Source organism: Phyllobates terribilis, unplaced genomic scaffold (genome assembly GCF_046119375.1).
Source record: "Phyllobates terribilis strain yellow unplaced genomic scaffold, ASM4611937v1 Scaffold_11__3_contigs__length_659146591, whole genome shotgun sequence".
Lineage (NCBI taxonomy): Eukaryota > Metazoa > Chordata > Amphibia > Anura > Dendrobatidae > Phyllobates > Phyllobates terribilis.
The window spans coordinates 532323254-532338447 of NW_027362771.1; positions in this window are offsets into that span (position 1 = coordinate 532323254).

Sequence of the window (15194 nt, forward strand, 5' to 3'; positions counted from 1 at the left end):
GTGATGCTGATGTAGATGGTGCAAACTGCTGTGCTCAGTGATTGGCTGCAGCAGTCATATGTAGTTGTGACATCTGTGCTGCACTCTTGTCAATGAAGAGGCAGAGAGCGGGACCTGCGGAGGGCAAATAACTAATGTTATTATATTGCCGTAGCGCAAGCTGATAAACAATAAAGAGGTTTTCAAGTGTTTAGTTTTTTAATCTTTAGTAGCTTAAGTAATTCACCAAAAATAGTCAACCAGTGTAATATGTTTATATATGGTGCACTTTAGTCACCTAAATTGTAGTGTAGTTCTTTTGTGTCTCCACTAGAGGGAGCTCAATAAAATGGAGCCTGCATATGTCCATAAACAAGTTCCCATATGAAGGTTTTTGATGTCTTAATTCACAATTGCATGGACACATTTCTGCCAGACGTCTGGTGTGTTTGACGGGCAGAATTGCACAGCATACTGTTGTATGTTGTATTGTCCATAGCATTTTTTTTTTTTTTTTTTTAAATGCTAGGTGCATCTCTTAAAGGGAATGTCTGTAGATTTTTTGCTATATAATCCTACAGCAGCATGATGTAGGGACAAAGACCCTGATTCCAGTGATGTATCACTTCGTTTACTAGATGCAGCAGGTGTGATAGATTCACAGTGGTGTGGACCCTGTATAACCGGGTCCATACCACTGATTGACAGCTTAGAGTGTTCGCTGTACATTGACTGAAAGCTGCTAGTCAGTGCTTGGGTTGTGGTTAGATCAGGAGCCCCGAGACACCTAGTCCTCAAGCGATAATCTCCTGCTGATAAAACACTGATTGTATTGAAATAATTGCCTTCAAAATTTCATTAAAACATCAATTCATCTAGAATCTAGATACACTTGCACAAACATGTTGGATTATAGTCAGGTTTATGAGTAATCAATTCTACAAAACAGGTGATAATGGTTATCATTTTCATATGTAGGATGAAGAAATTATTAACTGCATTAACAGAAACAGCTGTGTAGGAGGCATAGAATTGGGTGAGGAATAGCCAAACTATGCTGCAAAGGTGAGGTTGTTAAAGACAGTTTCATGTCACAGGTCACACACTATGACAAGCCTGAGCACTGCAACAAGACACAAGGTAGTTATACTGCATCAGCAAAGTCTCTTCAATGCAAAGGTTTCCAAGAATACTGGGGTACCAAGATGTGCTGGGCATTTTCTTTTGAAGCAGTACCAAGAAATGGGCAACATTGAAGACTGTAGACACAGAAGTTGGCTATGGCCATGATGAATAGCACGTTCCTACTTTCCTTCAAACTTGGAAATGTCCAACTGTGCCATCAGCTCAGAACTGGCAGCAACCAGTGGGACCCAGCAATATTTATTATTATAGCGCCATTTATTCCATGGCGCTTTACATGTGAAAGGGGGCTATATATAGCAAAAACAATTACAATAATCTTGAACAAAATGTGACAGCGACTGGTACAGGAGGAGCGAGGACCCTGCCCGAGAGGGCTCACAATCTACGAGGGATGGGTGAGAATACAGTAGGTGAGGGTAGAGCTGGTCGTGCAGCGGTATGGTGGAGTGAGGGTTACTGCAGGTTGTAGGCAATATCTATCTACTGTGCAGGAACTCAGGCCAGAAGTGGTCTTCATGGAGAAATTACTGTATAAAGCCAACCCCTCCACATGGAAACTAGGACAAGTGACAACTATGCACAAAAACAAATGGGTGGAGAAAAATAGTAACAAATGCTGTGTACTTATGAGTCAAAATGTGAAAGATGTTGATGTAACAAGATAATTTGTTCTCTAAAATGCTGGAAAGCAGCACAATCATGAGTGTCTGCTGGCAACAGTGAAGCATGGTGGAGGCTCCTTGCAGGGTTGGGACTTAATTTCATGCAAAAGAAGTGGGGATTTGGTCAGGATTAATGATGTCCTCAATGCTGAGAAATACAGGCAGATACTTATCCACCAATAAAATACTATCAGTGAGGCATCGGGTTCCAAATGTTTTCTGCAGCCGGACATCAACCCCAAACATACAGCCAATTTCATTAAGAGCTATCTTCAGTGTAAGGAAGAACAAGTAGTCCTAGAAGTAAGGATATCGCCCCCCACAGAGCCCTGATCTCAACATCGAGTCTGCGAGGGACTACATTAAGCCTACATCCACAGATAATCTGCGGTTAGTTCTCCAAGATGTTTGGAACAACCTCCCTGCTAAGTTCCTGTAAAAACTGTGTGCAAGTAGAAGTGTACCAAGAACAATTGATGCTGATTTGGAGGCAAAGGGACGTCACACTTTAGTAAATATAGATTCGACTTAGATTTCTCTTTCGTTTATTCACTTTGCATTTTGTTAATTAATCAAAATAGCATGGGTAGAGCATGGGAGGGGACAGGTAATGACACCCCTGCTCATCTAATTCATGAAGAGCTTAGGCATACTGCGTACCTGACCCCAGAAATCTTACTCCAGTCCTTGATTTGTGGTGAGGTTCATGTTACTAGCACACGCTCCTGATTCATTAAGATGCATGTGCATAATGACTCCAACACACCCCCTCATCAACACCGCCAGTCTTGATGTGTCCGGACCCTTGTGTGTCGTTGTTTGCACTTCAACATAGTTTTTAGACCGTTTTGTGGACTCTCGTTTTCAGAGCATCACACCTATAGGTAGATATGGAAAATGTTAAGTGCTCAGATTCCCTCTGGTTCTTGGTAGAGAGCAATTCCAATTCTGAATCCTAGTTTATTAATAACGGCCACTTGGCCTGATCAGAGTAAGGCCTGGCGTGAATGGTTGGATTGTTTTACAGATGAAGTTCAGCTAATGTTTCATGTTAGTTGTAACAACATGTCCTTATGGCTTAAAAAAAATTGGGGTATCTGGGGTTTCAGCTTCGGCTGTGAAAAAGGGCATATCAGGCATCTCCTTCAGGCTGCAGTTATGGGAATTACCGCATCACATGAAGGAGTTTGTGATTAAATTGATCTTGAAAGATTTCGGAAAAGGAGTGGACCGACATAGAGCCATTTAATTTCTCTTATTGCAGCACTTAGTATTAACATTCCTGCAAATATGCACCCAGGGGTGGATTAAGAGTAGCAAGGGCCCCGGGCAGTTTAGAAGGCGAGGGCCCCCCCCCCCACCTGATGTATCACGTGACATGTCACGTGATCCCCTGTGATAGATCATGTGATAGTTCACGTGAAATTAGTTTGGCACAATATTAATTATAATAATTTTTTTTAGGCTGTGTGCCCACTATGCGTTTTTTAAGCGTTTCCGCAGAGGCAATTCCGCTGCAGAAACGCTTAAAAACGCTTGGTAGAAGGCCTGCCATGTTCCCCAATGATAATCCGCATGTGCTGTGCACATGCTGCGGAAATTTCCCCTGCGGGTTATCATTGCAGAAAAATCCGCAGCATTACCAATTATTTTGCGGAAGCGCGGTGCTTTCGCCGCCATTGACTTGCATTGGAACACATGGAATCCGCATCACTGCATCTGTACATGCAGAATCCATGCGTTTCAATGTGCGGATGGTACCCGGGTCTGGAGAAGAGGAGACTCTCCTCCGGACCCGGGTACCATAGAACCTGTAAAAAAAGAATAAAATAAAAAATAAATATTATACTTACCTTCTGATGGCCCCCGGTGTCTTTATCCGATGCGTCCTGGCTTGCCGGCAGCTCGCGGTAGACTAAAGGACCTGTGGTGACGTCATTTAGTCATGTGACGGGTCACGCAACCACTGACGTCGGCAGGCCATCAGAAGGTAATTATATATTTATTTTTTACCATTCTTTTACGGTCACAATATATAAATCCATGCCGGTTGCCGGTTGCATGGATTTATGCAGTGTGACCAAGTTGTCAAGCACTTTCCAAGTGATGCTAAAATCGCTTGGAAAGCGCTTGACACCCACATGCGGAAATGCATGTGAAGAACAATTCACATCCGCATGTCCCTGTCAGGAAAAACGCATGTACAATCCGTATGTACAATCCGCATGCGTTTTTTCTGCCAGGGAGATGCAGAAACGCTCAAAAAAAATCCGGAGCATTTCTGCATCGTGGGCACATAGCCTTACATTAATTGTATGACTCAATATTGAGCACACGTAGCCATCTATACACAGCAGGAGGCCGCACGTAGCCATCTATACACAGCAGGAGGCCGCACGGCGCCATATATACACAGCGGGAGGCCGCACGGCGCCATCTATACACAGCAGGAGGCTGCGCGGCGCCACCTATACACAGCGGGAGGCTGCACGGCGCTATCTATACACAGCGGGAGGCCTCGCGGCGCCATCTATACACAGGGGGAGGCTGCTGAATGCCATCTATACACAGCAGGGGGCCGCACGATGTCATCTATACACAGCGGGAGGCCGCAAGGCGCCATCTATACAGCAGGGGGCCGCACGGTGCCATCTATACACAGCGGGAGGCCGCACAATGCCATCTATACACAGCAGGGGGCCGCACGATGCCATCTATACACAGTGGGAGGCCGCACAATGCCATCTATACACAGCGGGAGGCCGCACAATGCCATCTATACACAGCGGGAAGGCCGCACGGCGCCATCTATACACAGCAGGAGGCTGCATGGCACCACCTATACACAGCGAGAGGCTGCACGGCGCCATCTATACACAGCGGGAGGCCTCACGGCGCCATCTATACACATCGGGAGGCCGCTCAATGCCATCTATACACAGCAGGGGGCCGCACAATGTCATCTATACACAGCGGGAGGCCGCACAGCGCCATCTATACACAGCAGGGGGCCGCACGGTTCCATCTATACACAGCAGGGGGCCGCACGGTGCCATCTATACACAGCGGGAGGCCGCACAATGCCATCTATACACAGCAGGGGGCAGCACGATGCCATCTATACACAGCGGGAGGCCGCACGGCGCCATCTGTACACAGCAGGAGGCCGCACGGCGCCATCTATACACAGTGGGAGGCTGCACGGCGCCATCTATACAGAGCAGGGGGCCGCACGATGCCATCTATACACAGCGGGAGGCCGCACGGCGCCATCTGTACACAGCAGGAGGCCGCACGGTGCCATCTATACACAGCAGAAGGCTGCATGGCGCCATCTATACAGAGCGGGAGGCCGCACGGTGCCATCTATACACAGCGGGAGGCCGCACGGCACCTCCCCCCCAGAGACAGCAAGAGGCCGCACGGCGCCATCTATACTCAGCAGCAGGCCGCACGCAGTCACGCACGCACACAAATATATACAGACATATACATACACACATTTGAAACACAAAAATACATATAAACAGACATCACACAATGATATCAGCCTGCACACACACACACACACACACGCGCACACCATCCCCCGGCTCAGCTCCAGTGGTCCTGCTCCCGGCTCCAGTGGTCCTGCTCCTTTCCGATGCAGCACTGCAGGCCGGGTGCGCACTGCGTGACGTCACAGCTAGGAGACACGGCCGCTCACAGGGCCGTGTCTCCTAGCAGTGATGTGGCCGGGCCAGCACAGGGAAGTTAACTGCTGCAGTGCTGGCCCGGCCGAAGAAGAAGTAGCGGCCGTGCGCCGCTGCTGGGGGAGCGGTCAGGGGGCCCCCCCGCCACTGTCTGCCGGACAATAATGAGGACAATCTGGCCATAGACACCCGGAGCCACGGGCCCCCTGGAGGTTCGGGGCCCCGGGCGGTAGCCCAGATCGTCCTCATTATAATCCGCCTATGTATGCACCACTCCATACGAGGTAGTGCTTTTTTGTTGTGTATTTTGGCCTTTTTTGGGGCCATGCGTAACAGTGGCGCCTACCCTATGGTATGTTAACAATTAAACAGATGATATTGTCGCATTTTGTAACTGAATGCAAGTTAGAATTAAAAAATCCCAAATGAATATTTATGGTAGAGGTATGTGGTTAACCATTCACAGCTTTGGCATGAGTTGCTGTCCCGTAGTAAATGTCGAAGTGTTTTCCAAAATTTGGGGCCACGTACCTGTTTGTTTTTTTTAATCTTATGCTGATGGTTTGCAGCTTATGCGCTACTAGTTTAATACAGCGTTCAATGTCTATCCGCAATGGGTGGAGCTGGAAAGCAGTTCGGCACTCACTCATTTCGCATTGACATTATAACGGTCCTGAATGACATTCCTCTGTCTGGAAAAAGTTAAGCAGGTGAAGGTGAAGGGGAGATTTGTATAAGTGTTACATATGCCCGAACTTGTTAACCCATTAAGTATGGCTATTCCAGGCTACAAAAGACCTTTAGTTTGGCTTCTTGGCCATTCTTACATTTTTTGGGAGAGTTTCTGGGCAATCAGGTGGCATGAATCTGGGATTTTCACAGGCAGACTTATCTTATCTTGCGTCAGAGGTTTGAATTGGCCGCACTTATTGGCAGAGGTCGCTGCCATCGGCTGGTTGGTTTTAGGTCCTGCAGTGTTAGTTATACATGCTGGCGGCAACGTCTGCTCGATGCGGAATTGATTCCAATAATTCATGACATGCATCATTTTCCATTGTTTTTCGGTGATCTGGTGTTAGTATGGTCAGAAATAGTGCCCAGAGTAGTTCGGAAAAGGGCCAGGAATTCTGCACCAATCACCAGAGCACGGCACATACTTAACACAAGAATATCGCGTCTTCTTGGGATCAACAGAGGGGTGGACATCAGGTACAGACAGCTTGAGGGGGATAATAATCATATGAAGCTGCAGGATGGTGCCCATCCAAATGAGATCAGGATAGACAATTTTCCAGACTGGTAGATGCCATAAAAAGCGTTCTTGATTTTGTCGAGGTGGGAGTAGGTGCGCCATGTAGGGGAATACAGTTCACCCCTGTGGCGGATTGGAGGACCTTCCAAGAAGAACTTTATCATTGCCAGGGTGGCATTAAGACGAATCAGCAAAGACATGCTAACTGCATGAGTGGTGGTGATGGCGGCATACTGGTGACTCTCCCTCTGGTCAAGTCCGGCAAGGTCCTAGCGTTATAGTTTTGATGCCTACCACAATCTGCTTTTATGCGTTGTTTTTATAATAGTTAAAGGACAGCTAAGAGGCTTGCAGTTTGGCAAGTCTGAAAGGGTGTGTGATCTGAGTCTTGAGAGGATGCTTTTATAAGTAAAACTGGCTGTTTTCATGGGTAGGTAATGCATTAAGCCTATGTAATAAGATGTTCTCAGGACTAGTGACAGTGTGAGCCTGTGCAGGACAGGATATGACTAGGCAAACAGGAGAATATTAACAAATGACATCCGAAAAGTGGGCTGCAGGTGACTGTGACGGGACAGATCGTAAAATAGAGATCACTCAGACCTAAATTCTACCGTCACATAAGCATTTAGAGGTTTCTCATGATCCACCTGAACCTCTATATATGAAATTCTCAATCTGCTGAATAGTATGGAATACAGCATCGAATCATGTCCACTAATGCATCCTTTAGTCGGAAGAAACAGAATTTTCACGTCTGTAAAAATGACCTGTCACCATTTCTGAAATGTCAGTTTTAGTAAATACTTGTATTACTCTTATATGCATCTTTTCTCATAATTCTGCATTGTGCTGTTCCTCTGCCTAAGGAATGAAGTTTGTGGAGGACGCCATTAATTGTGGTGAAATATAATCATTGGGACTCTAGTGCCACCTATTAATAGTAGCAATATTAACAGTAAATATTGAATGCTTAAAGGGACTGGCCACGACTTACGATAAGAAGCCAAACCAGAGACTCCATTTGCAGACACCTGTTTCAGGGTGTTTGCCCCTCATTAGTGCAAAGCAGGAGAAATGGTTTGGCTAGGTTTGCATATTTAAATTTCCTTGGGAGCATTGCATGGCCTATAGGTCTCTCTACATCGACTTGGGGCTCTCCACAAGAAGAAACTTTACTCCTTAGACCCTCTGTCAGAGGCCTTTCACCTAGCAAACACTCCCGAAACATGAGAGATGTGGAGATCTTAAAATTGCTGTTGGGAGAAGGCGCCTTCAAATATGACAGACCTGGAGCAGTTTGCAAAAGAAGAGTGGTCCAAAATTCCAGTTGAGAGGTGTAAGAAGCTTGTTGATGGTTATAGGAAGCGATTGATTGAAGTTATTTATTCCAAAGGGAGTGCAACTAAATATTAAGTTTAGGGTGCCAGCAATTTCGTCCGGCCTATTTTTGGGGTTTTGTGTGAAATTACAAAACATGTGTAATTGCAATAATTTTCTGGGAGAAATACATAATTTTCTGGAACAATTTCAAGAGTTCCAACACTTTCGGCCATGACTGTGTTCTGAAACCGCTGTTTGGGCACACGGCAGGACATAGAAAGGAAAGAGCTCTATTTGATTTTTCTCAAATACATTTCAGATGCTGAGCCCTTGAGGTGCCAAAACAGCAGAAAACCCGAACTGACCTGATTTTTGAAACTGTCATGCTGGTGGGTGTGGACCCACTGCACCGCGGACCGGGGACAGCCTGGAGGAGCGGAACTAAGCGATCACCTGATTCTTCACTAGAGCCCCTGATGGTGTGGTTAGACTTGAGCTGCAGGTGGTTGCCAGGTACCACTCCAGGACAGACCCCGGCACCACAGCTGCTGTTCCCAAGAGGACAGTGATGAAGCTAAGGACTTGGAGTAGCTGGTAGGGCAGGAAAAGGATCACAGCCAGAACGGATATTGGGATCTGGTTCAGACAGAGTGGATTCAGGACTGTAGGACAAGGCTCAGGGTTCAGGCAGAACTGCATAGCATATTTAGACAGGACAGACTCAGGGTATAGGTACTGATTCAGACAGGACAGGTTCAGGGATAGGTTTCAGGTATTGGCCGGGGCACATCAGGAGTGTGTGCACTACCCCTTTAAGAACCGGGAAGTGCACAAGCCCTAAGCGTGCTGCCAGGAGACCTGCACAGCGTGCTAATGCCCTGGGACACAGGAGGTCCGGGGAGAGCTGGAACAGATGACCTGGCTGGACAGCAGAGGCGGTGAGTATGTCGGCATCCCTGCCGGGTAGAGGGGGAAGCAGTATGCAGGGACACCGGCATTACAGATACTTCACCATGGAGAAATTTATCTGAGAGTGTGGTGAGGATGTTGAACTCACAGGTGTTTTACAGAATTTTATAGCATTGGGCAGTGAAAACTAAATAATTTTTTCCACTGAAGAGTTTTAGCCCCAAATGTTTCATTTTGCAAGCATTAATTGGAGAACATAGCCCATAATTTGTTACACAATTTCTACCTAATGTGGCAATACGGCAGGGTTTGGAAGGGAAGGAGCACCATTTGGCTTTTGTAACACAAAAGCTGTGGATAGATTGTGGGCATCATTTGTAGAGCCCCCAAAGTGCCACAATAGCCATAAATGACCCCATTTTGGAAACTACGAGTGTATTGGCTATTTTGACATCATAGGTGTTTTCCAGGAATAAGCATGCAGTTGCTGTTGCAGAGTGAAAATATAATGCATTGCGCTAAGTGCATCAGGTATCACACACCCTGTAAATTGTTAAGTGGCCTCTTCTTGCTATACAAATGCCAAACATGTGATTGAAAACCGATTGTTAAAATTGTAACCGGTTTTCCGAACCAGCAGCAAGCAGTGCCCCAATCTGGTTCTGGGGGCCCTCCGGTTTCAAATGAATGTGTGTCCTCAGACACACATTCAAGTGAAATATGTTACGGTGCAGGAAGCTCTTCCTGTGCTGTAATAGTTAAAATAGCCCCCAGCCTATCAGAGGCTGGCAGGTGATGTCAGCGTATGACATCACTGCCATGCGCCGGTCTATCCGCGCCATCAATGAAGCAGGAAGAATACGTTGCTGGACTGCGGACAGGTAAGAATAATCATATTTTATTTTCTTATAGTAGAACGTAATATAAGTGACATGTGGGGACCTGGATATGGGACATATGGGACCTGGATGAAAGACATATAGGGACTTGGGTAAGGAGACATATGGAGACCAGCATGGGGTACATTATTACATAAAAGAGTCAAGATGGAGGACTTTATTACAGGAAGGGGCCCAGGATGGGGACATTAAATATAGGGGCCAGGATAGAGACATTATTACTGCTATAATATAATTTACTTTTGAGGATACAGTTTTCCATGGGGGGGAACAAAAGGGAGGTTTTGTTACTGTGCAGGGTGGCATTATGTCGCTTTTTTTCTTCATCTGGTGCAATGTAGAAGTTGGGGAAAAAAGTGGTGAATGTGCTCTAGAAGCAATCAGTTATAGATGACTGTGGAAGAAGTGATAGCGGTCTACACCGGTTTAAGAGGAAAAGTGATGTCACTGGTGAGTTACTGTATTAATTTTACACTATACACTATATATATGATTTATATACAGTACAGACCAAAAGTTTGGACACACCTTCTCATTTAAAGATTTTTCTGTATTTTCATGACTATGAAAATTGTACATTCACACTGAAGGCATCAAAACTATGAATTAACTCTTGTGGAATTACATACTTAACAAAAAAGTGTGAAACAACTGAAAATATGTCTTATATTCTAGGTTCTTCAAAGTAGCCACCTTTTGCTTTGCACACTCTTGCCATTCTCTTGATGAGCTTCAAGAAGTAGTCACCGGAAATGGTCTTCCAGCAATCTTGAAGGAGTTCCCAGAGATGCTTGGCACTTGTTGGCCCTTTTGCCTTCACTCTGCGGTCCACTTCACCCCAAACCATCTCGATTGGGTTCAGGTCTGGTGACTGTGGAGGCCAGGTCATCTGGTGTAGCACCCCATCACTCTCCTTCTTGGTCAAATAGCCCTTACACAGCCTGGAGGTGTGTTTGGGGTCATTGTCCTGTTGAAAAATAAATGATGGTCCAACTAAACGCAAACCGGATGGAATAGCATGACGCTGCAAGATGCTGTGGTAGCCATGCTGGTTCAGTATGCCTTCAATTTTGAATAAATCCCCAACAGTGTCACCAGCAAAGCACCCCCACACCATCACACCTCCTCCTCCATGCTTCACGGTGGGAACCAGGCATGTAGAGTCCATCCGTTCATCTTTTCTGCGCTGCACAAAGACATGGTGGTTGGAACCAAAGATCTCAAATTTGGACTCATCAGACCAAAGCACAGATTTCCACTGGTCTAATGTCCATTCCTTGTGTTCTTTAGCTCAAACAAGTCTCTTCTGCTTGTTGCCTGTCCTTAGCAATGGTTTCCTAGCAGCTATTTTACCATGAAGGCCTGCTGCACAAAGTCTCCTCTTAACAGTTGTTGTAGAGATGTGTCTGCTGCTAGAACTCTGTGTGGCATTGACCTGGTCTCTAATCTGAGCTGCTGTTAACCTGCGATTTCTGAGGCTGGTGACTCGGATAAACTTATCCTCAGAAGCAGAGGTGACTCTTGGTCTTCCTTTCCTGGGGCGGTCCTCATGGGAGCCAGTTTCTTTGTAGTGATTGATGGTTTTTGCAACTGCACTTGGGGACACTTTCAAAGTTTTCCCAATTTTTCGCACTGACTGACCTTCATTTCTTAAAATAATGATGGCCACTCGTTTTTCTGTACTTAGCTGCTTTTTACTTGCCATAATACAAATTCTAACAGTCTATTCAGTAGGACTATCAGCTGTGTATCCACCTGACTTCTGCACAACACAACTGATGGTCCCAACCCCATTTATAAGGCAAGAAATCCCACTTATTAAACCTGACAGGGCACACCTGTGAAGTGAAAACCATTTCCGGTGACTACCTCTTGAAGCTCATCAAGAGAATGCCAAGAGTGTGCAAAGCAGTCATCAAAGCAAAAGGTGGCTACTTTGAAGAACCTAGAATATAAGACATATTTTCAGTTGTTTCACACTTTTTTGCTAAGTATATAATTCCACATGTGTCAATTCATAGTTTTGATGCCTTCAGTGTGAATGTACAATTTTCATAGTCATGAAAATACAGAAAAATCTTTAAATGAGAAGGTGTGTCCAAACTTTTGGTCTGTACTGTATATATGGGCAGCACGGTGACTCAGTGGTTAGCACTTCAGCTTTGCAACGCTGGGGTCCTGGTTCAAATCCCACCAAGGACAACATCTGCAAGGAGTTTGAATGTTCTCCCCAGTTTGTGTGCGTTTTCTCTGGTTTCCTCCTACACCCCAAATCATACTGATAGGAATGCAGATTGTGAGCCCCATTGGGGACAGTGATGATAATGTCTGTAAAGCGCTGTGAAATTAATGGCGCTGTATAAATGAGTAAAATAAATAGATATACAGAGCTCCTGTGTATAATGTCACTAGCGATTATCTGTACACTATACAGTATATGTGTATAATGTCACTGGTGATCACTGTATTATATCTACACTGTACACTATATACAGAGCTCCTGTGTATAATGTCACTGGTGATCACTGTATTAACTTTACACTACTTAAAGAACTCCTGTGTATAATGTAACTGGTGATGATAATAGTATTGTGGTATTTACTAATGATCAGTATCGTAGTGTTTGGTCTCTGTCCCTGATATATGGTATTATTCAGTCACTATGCAGTGGTAATATGTGGTCTGGTCATGGTGTGGCGGTATTTGTACATTATATGTGGTATTATTCAGTCACTATGTGGTGGTAATATGTGGTCCGGTCATAGTGTTACAGTATTTGTCCCTTTAAAGGGAATCTGTCACCCCCTGGGATGCTTTGAAGCTATTACTATGATCATACAGGTGATAGCATTGTTAAAATAGTCCTACCTGTATGCCTCATAGCGTCTGTCTTTGTGTTGAGATATAGACTTTTAATCATTTGTTAATTAGTTCTTCCAGGCTCCGGGGCGTGGGGTGCTTGGAAGAAAACTCTGCCTCCTGTGCAAATTTGCGTACCACCCCCCTTCCCTGCATGTCACAGCGCCATGTGACATTGTGGCGCCAGAGTCGTGTCCCTGCACCCTGCACTCGCGCAATTACGTAGTACCTTTTCCGCTCTTCTATAGGCATTGACTTAATTGTTCTTCTGCGCAGGCACCGCTGACTCGCCGGCGCCTGCATAGAAGAACAGTGAAGATACTGCTATGGAGCAGGCCGAAAAGGTATGCATAATCGTGCTAGTGCAGGGCGCAGGTGCGGGATGATTCCGGAGCCATAACTGCACGCTGGGCATGGTTTCTTAACACAAATAGGGAACCTGTTGTTAAAAAGTTTAATCCCATCCCTGGAGGTGGGCTATTTGGATTTGGGAGCGCGGATATTGATGGATTTTTTGGGGGAGCCATGTTGTTTTTCCAGAGCCTTGGTGCTACTAGTAAAATAGAAAATTCCTATTTTTCCATAGAGAAATTACAGATTTGAGTATGGGCTTGTGTTTTGGCAACATAACATTTTTGGATTGCTTTTAAGCTTTGGTTCACACTTGTGCTATGCTATACCACAAGCACTTACAGTACAGACCAAAAGTTTGGACACACCTTCTCATTTAAAGATTTTTCTGTATTTTCATGACTATGAAAATTGTACATTCACACTGAAGGCATCAAAACTATGAATTAACACATGTGGAATTATATACTTAACAAAAAAGTGTGAAAATACTGAAAATATGTCTTATATTCTAGGTACTTCAAAGTAGCCACCTTTTGCTTTGATGACTGCTTTGCACAATCTTGGCATTCTCTTGATGAGCTTCAAGAGGTAGTCACCGGAAATGGTTTTCACTTCACAGGTGTGCCCTGTCAGGTTTAATAAGTGGGATTTCTTGCCTTATAAATGGGGTTGGGACCATCAGTTGTGTTGTGCAGAAGTCTGGTGGATACACAGCTGATAGTCCTACTGAATAGACTGTTAGAATTTGTATTATGGCAAGAAAAAAGCAGCTAAGTAAAGAAAAACGAGTGGCCATCATTACTTTAAGAAATGAAGATCAGTCAGTGCGAAAAATTGGGAATTTTTTTTTTATGCCCATAAAGCAGGTGGTCACAACACACAAACCAGTTATTAAATAGAATTTTTGTTTTGTTTTGTTAGGGCGTTAGAGTTGAAAATTTAGCAGCAATTTTTCATTTTTTTTCAACAAAATTTACCAAACGTATTTTTTTGGGAACCGGTTGACTTTTGAAGGGGCCTTTGTCAGAAAACCCAAAACAAGACCCTACTTTAAAAACCGCACTCTCAAAGTATTCAAAACCGCATTCAGAAAGTTTTTTAACCATTTAGGTGCATCAATGGAATTAAAGCAAATGAGAAGAAAAAATTGTGTTTTTTTTCCACAAAAAAATTTACATTGCCCAAAATGTTTCATTTCCACAAAGATAACAGGAGAAAATGAACTCTGCTATTAGTTGTGCAATTACTCCCGAGTACGGCATAACCATATGTGGTTGGAAGATACTGCATACTGTGTGGGCACATGACTTAGAAGGCAAAGAGCACTATTTGACTTTTGGAGCACAATTTTGTCATGAAAAAATAGCAGACACCCCCAAAAATTGCCCTATTTCATAAACCATATGCCCTCAAGGAATTCATCTAGCTAACATTTTGGACTCACAGGTGCTTCACAAAATTTTGTAACATTGGGACACAAAAAATGAAAAACGTAATTTCGGTCATGAAAAGTTTTTCATTCTCACAAGGGAAACAGGTGAAAATGAGCCCCCCTCAATGAATTCATTTAGGGGTGCAGTGAGCATGTTTACCCCTAAGGTGTATCACAGTATTTTATGCCATTGGGTCACCAAAATGAAAAAAATTACTTTCACCCCTAAAATGATGTTTTAGCCCCAGAGTTTTCAATTTCACACAGGGTAATATTTGAAAATGGATCTCACAATGTGTTACACTATTTCTTCTGAATTCAACAATACCTCCTATGCGTCTGTAGAGTGCTGTTTGGCCAGAAGTTAGGAGCATCAGGAGTTAAAGCATCATTTGGCTTTTGGAACACAGATTTTCCTGGAATAACCCCTAAGGTAACAGAATATCAGAAACCTTAAAAAAGTGACCCCATTTTGTAAATGATGCCCTGTAAAGGGTCAAACAGCCATGGATAGTGCTGACACCAGCGCTGGCTAAATCCGCAGGAGTCAGCTAAGCTGAGATCTTGGCAGTGATTGTGTGAGTACAACTCCTGTACCCGCATAATCACAATGATGTAACTGTGTGTCATAATGCAGGAACACCTACCCCATACAATTATGTGAACCACATAGCAGTGCCCACAGAT